General features: G+C 44.5%; 1 long non-coding RNA gene across 1 annotated transcript; it reads left to right on the forward strand.

Annotated features, from left to right (window-relative positions):
- The first annotated feature begins 987 nt into the window (after positions 1–987).
- Positions 988–4,282, forward strand: LOC310694423. Its single transcript, XR_014519687.1, has 2 exons — positions 988–1,181; positions 3,308–4,282. It is a non-coding gene; the product is annotated as an uncharacterized lncRNA (long non-coding RNA).
- The last annotated feature ends 14,607 nt before the right edge of the window (positions 4,283–18,889 follow it).

Genomic DNA, 18,889 nt, shown 5'->3' on the forward strand with positions numbered 1-18,889 from the left:
TTAAGACATGCAGAATATTGCATTAGTTTTCCTAAAATGCTAACGCTTCTGTCCCATCTTCTACTGTTCCTTTCACACTGCAGTATATGTTACTGAATGGTGGCTTTTTGATTAATATATCGACACGCTGCGCCAAATTTCAATCACACCAGTGACCGTAGTGTGAAGTGAAAAAAAGTCACTGGGCAACACTGTGAAGAGTCAGACACAAATGTGTGTGGGCCCAGACGCTCAACCAACCAACCAGTGGCATAGCATGTCGGGGACCACAAGGGTGGTTGCCCTGGGCACAACATTTTTATGGGTGCAAAATTTCAACACCCGGTGCTGCCTCAATACAACTGTTCACTACCATCGCTGGGCTCCATTGTAAATGGCTTCTCTGTGAGAACCAGGAACTGACCTCTCCAGACAATGGAACGACTCTTCTTTTCTTATCTCTGCAGCTGTGATCTCCTGGGTGACACAGATGCCATTAGGCAGTTGAATGTGCATGTGTACTCCATCCGTTTCCCACCCATCCACCCCTCTGTGTCTCCCTGGGCACTGGCAAACCACGCTATGCCACTGCAACCAACATACCTTTAGGAAATTCACAGACATTTGGGTGCAGGTCACCTTTGTGTACATTTTTCATGGGTGGTAAGCCTATTCACGGAGAACCAGGCTGTCAATCACTACCAGTCATGATAGCTATGCTCATCCTTCACGGTTGAAGGCAGTATCTAAGGTCAGAGACAGATCACTAACTTAAACACACCCTGGAGTTTGTAGACTGAACGTTGCTGGTCTGTTTCCAGGCTTGTTCCATTACAAAATTATACACATTGGACAGGAGTCTAAACCAGTGTTTCCCAACCTTGGGCCTCCAGCTGTTTTTGAACTGCAATTCCCATCATCCCAGACCACTGGTCTTGCTAGCTAGGGATGATGGGAGTTGTAGTCTAAAAACAGCTGGAGGCTCAAGGTTGGGAAACACTGGTCTAAACATCATTCTGCGGGGGATGAGCTAACAGCAGCAAAGAAGATGAAAACATTAATTTAGAGCAATTTGAGTTGCACTCAGAGCCCTCCTTTAGATGGTGTGTTATTATTCAAGGCTGTATATATGTGTCTGTCATTCCTAAGTCAGCAAGCAATTTGGCAGGAACAGATGTAACCCGCTTCTCTTCAATCACTAGGTAAGACTCTAAATTGTTTTTCTTTCTTGCCTGCACTTTAGAGCTGGTCAAGGATGAACATTTACTAAATGGCCATGTTCTCCCTCCACTGTCAGAGGCAATGTGTCTCTGAATATCAGCTGGCACGAATCACAAGCGGGGAGAGCGCTGTTGCACTCTGGTGCTGCTTGTCAGCTTCCCATAAGCATCCAGTTAACCTCTGTGAAAACTGGATACTGGACTGGCTGGGCTTTTGGTCTGATCCAACAAGGCTCTGTTTAGCTATTGCAGACCCTCCAGGGGTCCCTATTTTCCAAGGACAGTCCTGGATTTACAGAAGCTGTCCTGGTTTCTGATTTGTTCCTGGAATGCCCCACTTTTCCTTAATGGTGAAGGTAAAGGGACCCCTGCCCGTTAGGTCCAGTCGCGGATGACTCTGGGGTTGCAGCACTCATCTCGCTTTACTGGCCGAGGGAGCCGGCGTACAGCTTCCGGGTCATGTGGCCAGCATGACTAAGCCGCTTCTGGTGAACCAGAGCAGCGCACGGAAATGCCGTTTACCTTCCCGCCAGAGCGGTATCTATTTATCTACTTGCACTGGAGTGCTGCTAGGTTGGCAGGAGCTGGGACCGAGCAACGGGAGCTCGCCCCATCACGGGGATTCAAACCGCCGACCTTCTGATTGGCAAGCCCTAGGCTCTGTGGTTTAACCCACAGTGCCACCTGCTTTTCCTTAGGACGGCCCTATTTTCATTGGAATTTTCAATGAAATCTGGAGGGTTTGGTAGGATGTCCCAACTTCCACCAGAGAAATGTTGGGTGGTATGGAGTTATGTGACCCCCCCCCCCAGCCATCTGAAGGCTGCCCTGCATAGGAAAGTTTTTAAAATGTTTAATTTATATATATTTATATTTATATAATGGAAGCTGCCCAAAGTGGCTGGGGCAACCCATTTAGACGGGTGGTGTATAAATAATAAATAATTGTGCAGTGGTAAACCCCAGACAGAAATAGCATGAAAGAGCAGAAAGGAATAAAGAACAGCATTGGTGATTCATAGCGTTTCAGCTTGGTGAACAGCTTATATAGCACAGATGACTGAGAACCTTCATAATGTGTGAGGGCAATTTGTTTCAAAAAGTATGAAGAGCATGTGGAGGCAAAGCTTAGCTTTGTCCAGTAACCACTGATATCCTTCTCCTCCTCCATCAATTTGTCTAATCCTCTTTTGAAGCCATCCAATTTGGAGCCAACTGTTGCCTCCTGAGGGAGCAAATTCCATGGTTTAACCAGTGCCAAGGTTGCAGGTCTGATCACTGTATGAACAACTGCATAGCCCTGCATTGCAGGGGGGTTGGACTTGATGATCCTTCGGGTCCCTTTCAACGCTTCAGATCTATGATTCTATGGGAATCAAAGAAGCCATATCTGTCCCGAACCTTCCAGTGTTCAACTTCACTGGATGTCCCTGAATCACAGGGAGCAGAGAGTGAGAGCCAGCATGGTGTAGTGGTTAAGAGTGGTAGAAGGTCCCATTCATGAGCTGTCACCCTCCGGACCTCTCAAGGAAGAGACACATGAGAGCCAGTGTGGTGTAGTGCTTAAGAGTGGTGGACTCGTAATCTGGTGAACTGGGTTCGCGTTTCCGCTCCTCCACATGCAGCTGTTGGGTGACCTTGGGCTAGTCACACTTCTTTGAAGTCTCTCAGCCCCACTCACCTCACAGAGTGTTTGTTGTGGGGGAGGAAGGGAAAGGAGATTGTTAGCCGCTTTGAGACTCCTTTGAGTAGTGATAAAGCAGGGTATCAAATCCAAACAACAACTCCTCTTCTTCTCTTCTTCTTCTTCTTCTTCTTCTTCTTCTTCTTCTTCTTCTTCTTCTTCTTCTTCTTCTTCTTCTGTTCTTTAAGCAGTTCCTAATCTCCTATGATCTGTATTTCTCAGCTCCTAACTACTTCTTCTTCTTTTCTCTATCCATGCCATGCATAATATTACAAACTTCTATCATGTCACCTCTATTGTGTTCTAATTTTTCTTCATCTTAGACAACCTTTCCTTAAAAAAAAAAAAAACACTTGAAAAGAAAAAACGCTATAGAAATGATATAATCTATTTCCCTGCATTTTTGTTGTGGCTGTCATTGTAGATCCTTCTGGTTATTCCACCAACATGGCTCGCTACAGACTCAGTGTCACACATTCCTCCCAGCTTCGCAACTCAGATGTTATGTTAACACCGCCATCCATCCATGTGGTTGTTCCGGTAATTCCGAATGCTTCCAAAGAGGTAGCCACTGCTAAACATCAACCCTGCTATGGTTCCCTGTGTGACATAAGTTCTTGGCCACGCAGGGCTGTTCATTCCTCCTTACCGACTTCTGAGTCTTTGAAGGGAAGAAAAGCCACTCATGGAAAATCTTACACTCTTCGAAGGAAGCCACATCTCCTCTCATACAGGTATATAAGAGTCTAACTCGGCAGGAACATCCAGTGAAAACAAGCTATAAAGGACAATCTTTCTAAAGTCTTATTTCCCACTCCCCACCAGAAATGCCAACCATGCAAAATTCCAATTGAAAGTGTGCTACTTAAAATAATCTGGCCTGGCCTTATACCGAGGTCCATCAAGTTTGGTTTTGTTTATGTTTATCACCTGTGGCTCTCCAGGGGTTTTCAGACAGGGTACAAATCGCAGCCTTACCTGGAGGTACCAGAGATTGAACACAGAACCTTCTGTAAGCTACACAGATGTTCTAGCACTGAGCCATAGTCCTCACTGGGAACCACAAGGTTAGTGGGACAAGAAGAAGAATATCTGTGCAGAGGTGTAGCCACAGAGAAACCTATCCACCACCATCCCATGGATATTCCAGACCCCTTGTTTAGATTTTAAAATTTTGGGGCTTTTTACTCATGTGAAGATATACAACAAAGCATGCAAGAATGAAGGATTGCTTCAAGTGCTCCTTTGTGTCCCTTGTGCTGAATGTTAGAGGGGAAGGTCCTTGGGATGGAGACCCCACCTTCTTGTCCTTTGAAAAGGGCTATGCACATCCCTAGCAGAAGTAAATAAATGCATCAGCTGATTCAAAATAAATGAGAATAACAATGAAACAGGCTCACTTCTGCCTCCTTCTGTTCTGTCCTGTGAATCACAAATACTGGGATATGCAACATGCCCTTATTTCATTTCAAATTTAGGGGGTGGAGTTATGCTATTGGCCTTTGATACAATGAAATAGCTTGAAACACATTATGGTAACTGCAGGATCCTACAGATGCAAATCCTCTTGTGTTCTGCTGGGTTTTCTCCCAAGTTAAGTGGTCACAGGATGGAAAAAAGGGCCCAAGTGGAATCTATGGGGCATTCTGCTAAAGTCTTCCCTGGTTAAAAGGCTTAGGGAAGACACTTGGACTAAGCAACAGTGGACAAAGTGGGGCAAGTTCATGGAGAATAAGGCCATCTATGGTTACTAGCCAAGATGACTTTCCTCTGCCTCCACGGTTGGCGGTAGTAATGCTTCTGAGTACCAGTTTTTGGAAACCAGTTTTGGGAGGGGAGAGTCTCTCGTGCTCAGGTGCTCCTTGAGGGTTCACCACAAGCATCTGGCTGACCACTGCGAGACCAGGATGCTAGATTTGATGGACCATTGGCTCGATCTATCAGGCCCTTCTTATGGTATTTCACTTTTGAATGGGGGGGGGGAGGGATGGGAAGCCATCCCAAGGCAATACAGTGGTACTTCGGGTTACAGACACTTCAGGTACAGACGCTTCAGGTTACAGACTCCGCTAACCCAGAAATAGTACCTCGGGTTAAGAACTTTGCTTCAGGATGAGAACAGAAATTGTGTGGCGGTGGCATGGTGGCAGCGGGAGACCCCATTAGCTAAAGTGGTGCCTCAGGTTAAGAATACAGTGGTGCCTCACAAGACGAAAAGAATCCGTTCTGTGATTCTCTTCGTCTAGCGGATTTTTCGTCTTGCGAAGCAAGCCCATAGATGGATTAGCGGATTAGCGCTATTAGCGGCTTTTAGCAGCTTTTAGCGGCTTATCTGCTGATCAGATCAGCTGATAAGCGGCTTAGAAAAGGGGGGGAGGGAAAAAAAACCAGCAGGAACTCGCAAGACATTGTCGTCTTGCGAAGCAAGCCCATAGGAAATTCGTTTTGCGAAGCACCTCCAAAACGGAAAACTCTTTCGTCTAGCGAGTTTTCCATCTTGCGAGGCATTCGTCTTGTGGGGCACCACTGTAGTTTCAGGTTAAGAATGGATCTCCAGAATGAATTAAGTTCTTAACCCGAGGTACCACTGTATGTTGGGTCCTCCTCCTCTCAGACAAAGACATTTGCACCAGCTACCCCCAAGGCTGTTGAGAAGCCATTTGCTTGATTGTACCCCAGCCTTCGGCTGATGGGAGCTACAGTCTAACAACATTTGGAAGGCACCAGCTTGAAGGTGGCTGTCATATCTTACATCGCTACACTGCCAGGCAAGTTGCCATGTAACCAATTCCAAAAACCTTTTTTTGTGCTACTGCTAATTAGCAGGAGGTGGGGTTTTTGCCTGACATAAATCTGTCTATCGTAAAGTCAGTAGAAACATCTTGCGGTTCATCTGCAAGAAAAGATGGAGCAAGTAACACACAAGGCAGATTTTGAGACGGATGAGCCTTTTGTCTCCATAGCATCCCTCAGACTCTTAGAAGCTCTGATCCATAACATCAAGTTCTTAGTAGGCATCATTGCCTCCTGGTGGCCATGAACTGCATTAACTTCTAATATCCAAATTCTAATGATTTGTTTTATAGCATCCACCCCCAAAACCTTGGAGAAGGTAAGGTTGTGGGCCATGCTACTCCTACTCAGAGTAGACTGTTTAGAATTAATGGGCATGATTGACTCATTAATTTCAGTGGGTCTGCTTTGAGTAGAACTTGGTGGGATACAACCCTTAGTCTTCCCTCAACAGTGAAGGTGCTCTAACCCTTTTCACAGTTTTAACTCAGTTCTACAAATCATCTCAACAGTGGTCTGAATGCTTTAGCTTTCCTGGGTGTCTGTGCTTCACTTAAAACTGGGGAAAGCAAAACACTGCAGTCCCTCCATTTGTGCTTTTTCAGAATTAGGAAGTGTGGGAAGCCAGGGAAGGTGGTTGAGGGCTTCAGAAATGCTTCCTGGAAAGTTCTCTCTCTCTCTCTCTCTCTCTCTCTCTCTCTCTCTCTCTCTCTCACACACACACACACACACACACACACACACTGCATGCTTGACGCTTTGTTTACAGGTCCCACTTGTGTTTATAATAAAAATACAAGTGCTGAGGAGTACTCTCATCTTCCACAAGGTAGCAGCACATCTCCACTTTTTAAAGCTTTGCTACAGGAGCGGGGCCTTCTCCTTGTTCCTAGTATACTACAATCCCCATTGACCACAGCGTGCATGGCCAATGGCTGGGGATGATTGGAATTGTAGTTCAGCAACATCCGGAGCAGGGATCAGCCACCTTTTTCAGCTGTGGGTGGGCCCACCACCCCTCAGACCATGTAGGGGGCCAGACTATATTTTGAAGGGGGGAAAATGAATAAATTCCTATGCCCCACAAATAATCCAGATATGCATTTTAAATAAAAGGACACATTCTACTCATGTAAAAACATGCTGATTCCTGGACCATCCACAGGCCAGATTTAGAAGGCGATTGAGCCACATCCGGCCCCTGGGCCTTAGGTTGCCTACCCCTAATCTGGAGGGTCAAGTTTATTCACACCTGCTTTCTTTATTTTATTCCCTCACCCATAATATTTTATTAAAGGTTTTTCCTAATACAATAAAATAAAAGGAGCTAATCTACATTAAAAACAAAAACAGAGAAAGAAAGAAAGAAAGAAAGAAAGAAAGAAAGAAAGAAAGAAAGAAAGAAAGAAAGAAAGAAAGAAAGAAAACAGAGTCCTCTCTCAAAGATACCCCTTAACCCTTGTCACACACAGAAACATAGCTGTCAACTTTTCCCTTTTCTTGTGAGGAATCCTATTCAGAATAAGGGAATTCCCCTTAAAAAAAGGAAAAAGTTGACAGCTATGCACAGAAAGAAGTAGACCCTCCCAGCTCTCACCTAGCAGTTTCCTTTTCTTCTCCCAGTCTCTAACCCTGGGACCTTGTCTTCCCTGCCTTTCACTCAGGGTCTTCCAACCAACCACTCACCATCTTGCTTTAGGAGAAACTCCAATTATATTTTTGGCATCTCCCCAATTTTGGGATTTCTAGGGTAAAAAATGATATAATTGACAGTGAATTCGTTGTTACCATCAATACAACAACTACTACTAATGCAGGCAGTGACCGTTTTGGGTGCGTCTGATATGTGCACAACCGCGCGCGTACACACACACACACACCACGCTAAACCTGGAAGTGACCCCAAAACGTCACAAAAAGGGACAGAATGGGGAAGGGCCAAAATGGGGTGCTTGCAGGCTTCTTCAATAGGTATTTTGATTACGCATGATTTCACAAACACGCAATGACCTAGAACGCAACCCTTGCACAAACAGGGAGTTGCCTGTATACTATTTGGTGTTATCTATACTCTGGCTCTTTAGAGCCCATCGACTTCCTTCCCTCCCACCTCATGGCTTTCAAAATTAACCTTTATATCATTGCATTTTGTACATTTCCCAGTTCTAATTACACTCATTACAAAATAGCTCAAAATGTAAATTAAAATAGAAAAACAGAAATTTCTCGTTACAAGTCTTCAGACAACCCTGCTAGTGATGTCAATTGCTTAGAATAATCTTTCAACTATCGTATTAATTTACTCCAGTCCTTTTGGAATACTTGAGCCTGCTGGTTTCAGATTTCTCCCGTCAGCTTCGCCAGTTCTGCAAAGTCCGTCATCTTCATCTGCCACTCTTCTTTCGTTGGTACTTCTCGTTGTTTCCATTTTGGGGCTAAAAGAATTCTTGCCACAGTTGTTGCATGCATAAATAGTCTTTTATCTTCCCACTATTTGGTTATTCATGGCAGGGTCTGAGACAGTGTGAAAATATTTGAAAGACTGGCTAATTTGGTTGATTAGACATTTGGGAACATAAGAAGCTGCCTTAAACTGAGTGAGACCTTGGGTCCATCTAGATCGCCATTGTCTACACTGGCTACATTAGGAGTGACATCTGAAATTTTTAAAAGCGCTAGAATATTACATGTCAGTCAAGTCAAATGCCAAATATGTGAGGTTGTATGGAAAATGTACTATTGGCTGTATAAGTAATAAAATGATGCTAAGCTATATTTACAAAAAAACAGGCTGGAAATTATAGTCCTTGTCTAGATTTTAAATGATGTAATTTCACCATAATTACAATATTACATTGTGAGTGAGGCCACCTCTCTAATGTAAGGTATGGAGAACCCCATGACATTCCAGATGATAGGAATGACCTGGGGTGGATCTACACACAGAACCCCCCCCCCCGGCGCGCTGTTAATAAGTCAGAAATCAAATAGTTATCACAAAAGAAGGGGGGGAAACCTATGTAAAAATCACATAGAAAATTTGTTTGCTCTCTGGCGCCATCTGGCATTGCATGTTTATAACGCATTCAAAGTGTTGCTTTTGACTAACGTAGCTGAGTCCCTGGATGCTATGCTATGGTTGTGAGGACTAGAATACTGATATCATGGTTGTGTGGTTTCCTCTTTCTTTCTGCTGAAACTTTCAAGCCTTACACACATAGACCTGAACCCAGGAAATAATTAAATCATCCTGGGATGTACGCGTAAGCAAACTGAAATGCCAGGTTGCGCAATTGACATAAACCCATGTATCGGAAGGCCAATTAGGAAAGAAAAACAAATAAGTCACAGCCCGAAGCCTGTAATACTGATTTAATCATCTGGATGACTGTGTTTGATTTGACAGATTTGGACAAGGCTCAGTGAGGTTCTGTATGGTTTTGAAATTCTAGATAAACCTTTTAAAACAGGTCAATTTTAAGTATAGCAAATTATTGCGAAGATGATACGGTATCCTTAACAGGTGAACATCAGACAGTCCTTACTAGGTTAGGTGAAAGGGGTCCCATCTTATACAGCAGGGGTAGGCAACTTAAGGCCCGTGGGCCGAATGCGGCCCAATTGCCTTCTAAATCTGGCCCGCGGATAATCAGTGTGTTTTTACATGAGTAGAATGTGTCCTTTTATTTAAAATACATCTCTGGGTGCATAGGAATTTGTTCATTTTTTCCCCTTCAAAATATAGTCCAGCCCCCCACAGGATCTGAGGGACAGTGGACCGGTCCACGGCTGAAAAGGGTTGCTGACCCCTGTTGTACAGCATTCTCTTCTCACAGTGGCCTTTGGAAAGTCTGCGAGCAGAACTTGAGCACAGCAGTAGTTCTCCGCAGTTGTAAGTCCCAGTAGCTGGTATTCCCAGGAAACTTTCTCGAACAATAGCAGCAAACTATGGGCATCATGGATGGCACCCTTCTTTACAGGGAATTCCTGGAGCTATGGCTCTCCAAGAGTAATAGGGGCCTCTTAACAATTCTCAGCACCTTTATCAAACAACAGCTCCTAAAATTCTTTGGGGAAATCCATGATTGTCTGAGGGATCTGGGTGGCGCTGTGGGTTAAACCACAGAGCCTGGGACTTGCCGATCAGAAGGTCGGCGGTTCGAATCCCCACGACAGGGTGAGCTCCCATTGCTTGGTCCCTGCTCCTGCTAACCTAGCAGTTTGAAAGCACGTCAAAGTGCAAGTAGATAAATAGGTACCGCTCTGGCGGGGTAAGGTAAACAGCGTTTCCGTGCGCTGCTCTGGTTTGCCAAAAGTGGCTTAGTCATGCTGGCCACATGAACCGGAAGCTGTACGCCGGTTCCCTCGGCCAATAAAGCGAGATGAGTGCCGCAACCCCAGAGTCGGCCACGACTGGGCCTAATGGTCAGGGGTCCCTTTACCTTTACCTTATGATTGTCTGAAGGGGTTATTAGTGCTTTCAATGTATGGTGTGAATATGGCTACTCTCTCTCTTACACACCCTCCATCATTTCTCTGATTAAAATAAGGACATCCTATTCCCTAATAATAACAATAATAAATTTTATTATTTATACCCCACTCATCTGAACGAATTGCCCCAGCCACTCTGGGGGGCTTCCAACATATATAAAAGCATAATAAAACATTTAAAAAACTTCCCTAAACAGGGCTATCTTCTAAAGGTTGTGTAGTTGGATCGGGGGTTGCATATCTCCATACCCTCCAACATTTCTCTGATGAGAATAGGGACCTCCTAAGGAAAAGTGGGACATTCTGGGATCAAGTCAGAAACTGGAATGGCTTATGTAAATCCAGGAGTGTCCCTGGAAAATAAGAACATGGGGGGGGGGCGTGTCTGCATTTATTCATAGTGTGGAATGAGCAGCCAAGCAACAAGAGGCTAAAATTATGACAATTTCTTAAAATATTCAATGGACTCCATTTTTCTGGGGTGAGATGGACTGGGGGGGGGGGGAGAGAGAGAGCGTTCATCTCTGCCACTCTTCATTGCTTCTTCAAAACAAGCCTCACACTATTAGCCTTGAGTAATTGTCATAACTACTGCTTGCCCTTTTTTCTGCAAGGCAGGCAAAGCAGGGGATAATTACACCCTCGAGGCAGGGAGAGGTACCGGTTGGATTCCCAGCAAAGGGAAAGAAGGATCTTTGAAGTGCTTTCACAAGATCCCTGTAATGGTTTGTTCCTTGTCATGGGATATGAATGCCTGTCAACAGCAGCTTATCAAGTCATGTTCAGATGCCTGCCTTGGCTTTGTCACATGACAGCATTTTTAAGAGAGAGAGAGAGAGAGAGAGAGAGAGAGAGAGAGAGAGAGAGAGAGAGATGAATCATCGCTGTGCTTAATGCTTATCTGCCAAACAGCAAATGACCTGGAATATCGAGAGTGGAGCACATGTAATGATGAGGTTTTGTGAGATATCTGGCTTGAGGTATTCCCTCCTCAGAGGGTTGGGCCATAGATACTTTGCAGCAACTTTTGTTCACTGGCCTGTTTGTGACATCTCTTTTCCTCCCTCCTAGCATCCCAGGGAATAAGGAGTTGCTCTGTGACTCATAAGCTTTGAGAAAGGAACAAAGAATAGCTACTGAGTGATTAAGGCAACATAAGTAATCGGTGGACCTCCTTATGCTGGCCAGGCCCATAAGATTGGATCCTGTTTGTTTGTTTAAAATTTCACATTTACCGTATTTTTTGCTCTATAAGACTCACTTTTTCCCTCCTAAAAAGTAAGGGAAATGTGTGTGCATCTTATGGAGCGAATGCAGGCTGTGCAGCTATCCCAGAAGCCAGAACAGCAAGAGGGATTGCTGCTTTCACTGTGCAATGATCCCTCTTGCTGTTCTGGCTTCTGAGATTCAGAATATTTTTTTTCTTGTTTTCCTCCTCTCAAAACTAGGTGCGTCTTGTGGTCTGGTGCGTCTTATAGAGCGAAAGATACAGTATATCTGATTTGTTTTCCCCCAAGAGCTCAACATGGCATGCATGTGTCTCCTCCTCCTCCTTTAACCCCCACAGCAACCCTGTTGATAGAGAAGAGATGAGCTGTTGATGGTGGTGAGGAAGGTATAACCATTGACTTACACAGAGTCAGGAAGAGATGAGACAAATTTGTGGAGAAGGACAGGTCTGCCACATGGGCATGGTAACTTAAATCTCCAGTTTCTGGGGGACTCTACCTCTGAATTCCACTTGTTGAGAAGAATGCAGCGAGGGAAGCCCACTGCCTTCTTGCCCCCTGTAGAGTGACCGAGCCGAACTATTCTGATAGCCTTACAACCTAAGACTGTTTGAAAGAACAAATCCTCCCAGCTACCAATGTTTACCTTCTGAGATGCACACCACAAGATAAAAATTGAGCAGGGATATCATATGTATTTAGATTTTGCCTTTTGGGTCACATTGGACTTCTGGTGCACTGTCTTTTCTGCTCCAATAGGAGGAGTGCATTGATTAGAAGTGGAATCTATACACTGTCATCTGACAATGATCCTTGGAAAGTATCAGGAATGAGCCAGCTCCCAGTGAAGGTTTGCAGCCAACTGCAGAAAGCAGTCAGGAACAGAGATGCTTAGATGTTAGTCAGGAAGGGGAGAGCCGGCAGCTGCAGACTTCTGCTCTGACTGACCTTGACGGGCAGGCTGCTAAGGCAGTAGCTGAGAGCAGGCTAGAACACAGCCAAAGCTCACAGGAAGCACAAAAAGGCACGAACAAACTCAGAGACAGCCTCTGAGAACAGGAAGAGATTGGAGCTGATCCATTAAGTCTGAAGAGTCGGCGGGTGGGAGGGCTGCTAGATAGGAAGCAAAAGAAGAAACACAAGGGTCATAAGTTCAATATCTTCTGTAAACTCCAGAAATAGTTTCCAGAAGGGTCATCTTGAGTAATGATGCCAGAGCTATCTGTTTGTTTTTGCAAAAAATCCTCCTTTTTAATTACCTACGCTTACTGTGTTATCAAGCTGGGAACCTGGACTCCTGAGATAAAGAGGCCTTCTATCCACTGTTGTCTCTTATCTGACAATGTTCCTATCCTCTCTTTCTCCAGTAGTAGCATAATGCTGATGATTGTCCCACTTTTACTCCAAGGAGCTCAAGGAAGTGTGCATGACTCTCTTTCTTTCAACTTTATGTTTATAACAACCCCATGAGATAGCTTAGGCTAAGATACTGGCTGATACAGGATCACTCAGACAACTTCATAACTGGGTGGAGATTGGAATTCTGCTCTCCGAGCTAATAGTCCAATACTCTAACCACTGCACCACCACTGTCTCTCATGGTATGTCCTTCCATTGACTTGAATACATTGGGAAATATTTGCACTTACACATCAGCGTTTCAACCACTTCAAAGTGACTTCAGTGGCATTACTGATAATCCGATGAAAGTTGCAACTATGGTCCCACTTACCTGGGAGTATGCCACATTTAACTGAATGGGACTTACCTCCGGCTGGGCATGTGGAATACTGCATTCATGTGCTACATAATTAAATCCCGCAAATTGTAGTGACAATATATTAGATGGCTTTTTAAAAAGGATTAAAGAAATTCTATTGGCTTAACTGGGATGATTTGGCTAATTGAGGGCGCACCTAATTGGGTCATTGGTTCAATGTGGTTATCAGTGTAGGCTGATAGGCACCTTGAGGCAGCCTAGTAGTGATGGAAGGCTCATCTCTGAACTATCATTTCATGAGCAACCAACCAGATGTGGTTAAGACTCCACCTCCCATCAGCACCATCCAGTATGGCCAATGGTCAGGAATGATGGCACCTGTGGCTCAGCAACATCTAGAGGCACATGGGTTAGCCACCCCCAGTTTCCAGAGACTTGGGTTAGGATGCTTCCCTGGGTTCTGAGGGCTCCATTGACACAAAGAAGTATGAGGGCAGCTAACTGTGTATTCTGCTGCAGATCATAGAATCATAGAATCATAGAGTTGGAAGAGACCACAAGGGCCATCGAGTCCAACCCCCTGCCAAGCAGGAAACACCATCAGAGCACTCCTGACATATGGTTGTCAAGCCTCTGCTTAAAGACCTCCAAAGAAGGAGACTCCACCACACTCCTTGGCAGCAAATTCCACTGTCGAACAGCTCTTACTGTCAGGAAGTTCTTCCTAATGTTTAGGTGGAATCTTCTTTCTTGTAGTTTAGATCCATTGCTCCGTGTCCGCTTCTCTGGAGCAGCAGAAAACAACCTTTCTCCCTGAACACAATACAGCCATGTGTCCTGAGCCCATACCCTCCAACATTGCTCCAATGAAATGGGAACCTCCTATTCCATACCTTTGTTCATTATTTTTAAAATTTGTATACCGCCCTTCATCCATAGATCTCGGGGTGGTTCACAGCATAAAAATGTAATTTAAAAACCCAAAACACATACTTAAAACAAGAACAAAAAAAAAACAACAACACCAAGCTATAGTCAACTAGGAGGAAGTCCAATTAAACTTACTCAGTATATGAATATAGGGTTACTCTATAAAATATTGTAAAATGGGGCATATTGAGCAATGCAGCAGGAAGGTGTGGCCCCAATCTCTCTCACCATATAATGTGCCACTTTGCATGTGTGTAACCTTAATGAGTGTTTGTGAAGCTTCATGGGATTCCTTTGTTCTAAAGAATAAGAAATTGAAACCTCTCCCAGATGGGGTCATTATCTCCTGACGAAGATGGTAGGCAAGCGAAGCCCAAGGCTAGTGAAGGGAAGGCCACCAGTTCAAGGCTGACATATGGAATTCCCTGTTCCCCCAAAATTCCGCTGGGTAAAACCAAAGGCCTACTGCCCACACACCTGCAAAGCAGACTCATGAGTCCCAAGCACTTTTAAAAATGGTCAAAATAAAAAAAAATCCTTCCAGTAGCACCTTAAAGACCAACTAAGTTAGTTCTTGGTATGAGCTTTCGTGTGCATGCACACTTCTTTCGTGCATGCACATGAAAGCTCATACCAAGAACTAACTTAGTTGGTCTTTAAGGTGCTACTGGAAGGAATTTTTTTTATTTTGACCATTTTTAAAAGTACAGGCAGGTGAGGATTCATGCCTAGACCCCTGGGCAAGTAGTGGCTCCCCAGTAAAAGATGGGGAAGAGATTATGTCCTTCTAGCTAGGTGAACTTTGGGTAAGAAGCCAACACAAGCTGCCTTCTTAGGCCCATTGGTCCATCCAATGTGTATTGCCAACACTGTCCAACAGCTGCTCTCCAGGTTTCAGAATGGAGACATCCTTAGCCTTGCCTAGAGATACCCTACAGGGGATTCGACCTGGCTTGGAGAGTTCTGCTGGCGAAGCATGTGTTCTACCCCATGGAAAATGCTCCTTCCCCTAGAAATACAATAAGATTCCATCCCCCAGGGTTTGGATGAAGGGTTGACTTAAAGAGAAATTTAGGGAGTTGCCTTATACAAAGTCAGATTATTGGTTCATCTAGCTCGGTCTGTATTGGCCAACAGCAACTCACCAGGGTTTCAGATTGGATACATTCCCAACCAGACCTGGAGACGCCAGGGACCTTCTGCATGCAAGTCAGGTGCTTTAAAACTGGACCCATGCAGGCTTTGAAACTGTGTCATCAAAGCGGACATTTTTACAGCTTTAACTTCATTTAAAAAAACAGCTCTGGGCTTTAGTTACCCCTTCAGCCTTTTGAGAAACCAATAGTGTTGTTTGAAACAAAAAACAAAAAAACCCAAGCAGAAATCCTCAGGAGGTTTATGTGTCTTATGACGCTGACACAGAGACATGTTCTACAAGAGAGTCATGGTGTGAAACTACTTCTCCAGGTAGCTTGTATTGGGGTGGGAGCAGGGGAGGAGCCGACTCAAACAAAGAAACTGGGATTTTTAATAAGCATAATTACAGCAGTTAGAAGTAATTGCAAAGGCAGCTGAGCTTCTCCGAGCAGTTTTCCCCCCAGATGAGACAATGCAGGTGAACTCCTCTGAAACACACTAATTTTGTGCTTTCAATAGAGGCTTAGCAACTGCGACTTGGGAACACCCATGCTTGATGCACTAAGACCAGTGGAAATGGATAAAGTTGCATGGAATCACTAAGAGATTCTATCTGAAATTTCTCTAACTGCCTTCAAAATAATCCAGACTGGATTATTGCAATGTGCTCTGTGTGGGACTGTCCTCAAAGACAATTTAGGAACCTCAACTGATCGAAAACGCAGCAGTTCCTTGAATGGTTTTCTACTTTTGATAAACTTTTTAAGAGGAAAAGTGATTCTTTGGTGTCAATCTGGTGCAGACCTTATTGTTGTTGTTGTTTAGTCGTTTAGTCGTGTCCGACTCTTCGTGCCCCAGTGGACCAGAACGCGCCAGGCACTCCTGTCTTCCACTGTCTCCCGCAGTTTGGACAAACTCATGTTAGTAGCTTCCAGAACACTATCCAACCATCTCGTCCTCTGCCATCCCCTTCGCCTTGTGCCCTCCATCTTTCCCAACATCAAAGTCTTTTCCAGGGAGTCTTCTCTTCTCATGAGCAAACCTCATAACCATTGCTTATAACAGGCTTGGGGAATTTTGGGCCCTTTAGATGTTGTTAAACAACAGTTCTCATCATCCCTGGCCATTAGCAGTGATTTCTAGAGCAGATGGGAGTTGTAGTTTGGTAGCATCTGGATGGCCAAAGGTTTCCCAAACCTGCCTTATACCCTGAGCAGTACAAATGGAAATATCACACCCCCCAACCTTTTCCTCAATACATGCAAAAATTATTCTAGAATTCCAGCTTCTTTATTTCTGTACAGATTCTCTTTTAGGGTCAAAAATCCTCTCAAGGCTCTTCACAGAGGCAACCATCAGAACTAATTCAAGACATTAACCATCTAACACAATGCTAACATAGGTAAAGGCAGCAGCACATAAAAGTATAGACCAGATGTGGGGAACATTTTGGTTCTCCAGATGTTGCTGAACTAGAACTCCCACCATCTCTGGCCATTGGACACGCTTGCTGAGGCCGATGGGAGTTGGGAAATCAACCAAAACTGGACGGCCATAGGTTTTCCAGAACTGGAATACACCAGCAACCATATTTGGATATGAATTGCATGGGGAAACAAGGTATTTAAGACCTGTTCAAAAACAACTGGAGAGGGACACACACACATATTTCATTGGAGAGAGTTCCATAGAGATGGGGCCACCACTGAAAAGGTTATGTCTCTTGTGCCCACCATGGATTGGATGGATTCTAGTGATAAGCCTATAAGAAAGATCCCTGTGGGCCCACACAAATTCATATAGACATAGGTGGCCCTTTAAATAATCCCACCATAAGCTGTTTATGGCAAGGATGGGGAAGCTATGGCCCTCCAGATGTTGCTGGACTTCAGTCTCCAACAACCCTGATGCTGGCTGGGGCTGATGCGAGTTAGATTCTTAGATTCTAAGAAAAACATGTAGTGGGCACCAGATTACCCACTCCTGATCTAAATAGCTTCCCCTTCCCATTGGGGAGGAGAAAGATGTTTCTCCTTATGAGCTAGCTGTTGTATATTTTAAATGCCATCCGTCCACTTGCATTTTCCAACATCTGGAGAACTCAGGTGCCTCAGGTCTGCTCTAGATGGACCAATAGTCTGACTCCATATTGAGAAATTTCACGTGGTCATGGAATCTTTGACGCCATTGTCCTAAATCCAAAATGGTGCCCCCTTTTTATTTGGAGTCTCCATGGCAGCACTGTAAGGTAAACACCTAGGAATGAGCTGTGGTTGAAGCTGCTCATTCATCAGTGACCCAAGGCTGTCAGAAGGGCCATGCTTTGAAATCCCTGTAATTACCCAGGCTTCTTTGTTTACAGTGCCAGATCACAATCTTGGTGTAATAGAAGGGACAACACCCTGCTTGCTTCTTTCATGTTGCTTGTCATGGGTCAGGAGGAAGCAAAATTAATTGCTTCTAGCCTGATTCTTCAGAAAAGGTCCTTCTTGCTGCTTCTGGGTGCTTCTGCCGTGCATGGGAGAATCTGGGTTGTATCCAAGTTCCATCCTATACAGTGTAGACTAGGCATGGTCAAACTTGGCCCTCCAGCTGTTTTAGAACTACAGTTCCCATCATCCCTGACCACTGGTGCTGTTAGCTAGGGATGATGGGAGTTGTAGTCCCAAAACAGCTGGAAGGCCAAGTTTGGCCATGCCTGGAGTAGACCCATTGAAATTCAAGTCCATCCTTTCCCATGGGTCTGCTCTATAATGTTGTATACACTATAATGTTGTATACAGCACTCTGTCCATTTCATTTTCTTTTTTTTCTAGTTTTCAGTTCAATTCACTAATTTCTTAATCATCTATCTATAATCTTTGCCATCCTCAAAATAGCACCCTTAATGTTAATGGGCATGACTTAGCTTATGGCAATCAGTCTTAAGCATTTTGCTGATCATTTCTTCTAAAGAGGTGTCAATCACATACCATCACCCCTTGAAGTGTTTAAAGCTAAACCCCTAGCTTAGTTATTATATGGGGCTCAGATTTGGCCACTCACTCACCGTGGATCTACAGAAGCTGTTCAATCTAAATTCCTAAGGCATTTCCCCCCCTGTTCCATCCTGTGTTCCAAATGCTTCATTGCACTTAGGGGCTAATTCCCCTCTGTTGAATTACAGATTTGGCATAGGACCCCACTGATCTACTACCCTTAGTATCGCAAGATTGTCATGAGAGTGTTCAGACTAAAATTGTCAACCAAATTTGTGGAAGTGTGAATTTCTAATTATAGGTTAACAACTGTGTGTTTTCTTCTCTGGATCACGCTTTGCTCGCAACGCACATTGATTCTTTTGGGGGAGTATGTTACGGAAAAGGAGCAATGCGGCAGCGAGCTGCAGCTGGCTGGAAAGCAAAACATGATGGGACTGTACCGTGGGAACAAAGGGACAGTCTAATCACAGTGCTGAGCACCGGAATTAGCTCAGAGTGTAATTTGACCTGTACAGGAAGTACAGGAGATGGAGTTTATCTCTCTGCTGTTGGAGTTTGAAGAGAGCAGACGCGTTTCTCTGTAATGCTGCAAAGACAGAAATAAAGGCATGTAAATACATTTCTGTCTATCTCTTTCCCCTCCCTGGGGGGAGCAGGGAGCAGGGAAGAGTGGTGTGCTCTTCTCACGCTTGAGGAGGATCGCCGATCGTGACCTAGTCTGT

The sequence above is a fragment of the Podarcis liolepis genome (genome assembly GCF_965112155.1).
Source record: "Podarcis liolepis genome assembly, chromosome: 15".
Taxonomy (NCBI): Eukaryota; Metazoa; Chordata; class Lepidosauria; order Squamata; family Lacertidae; genus Podarcis; species Podarcis liolepis.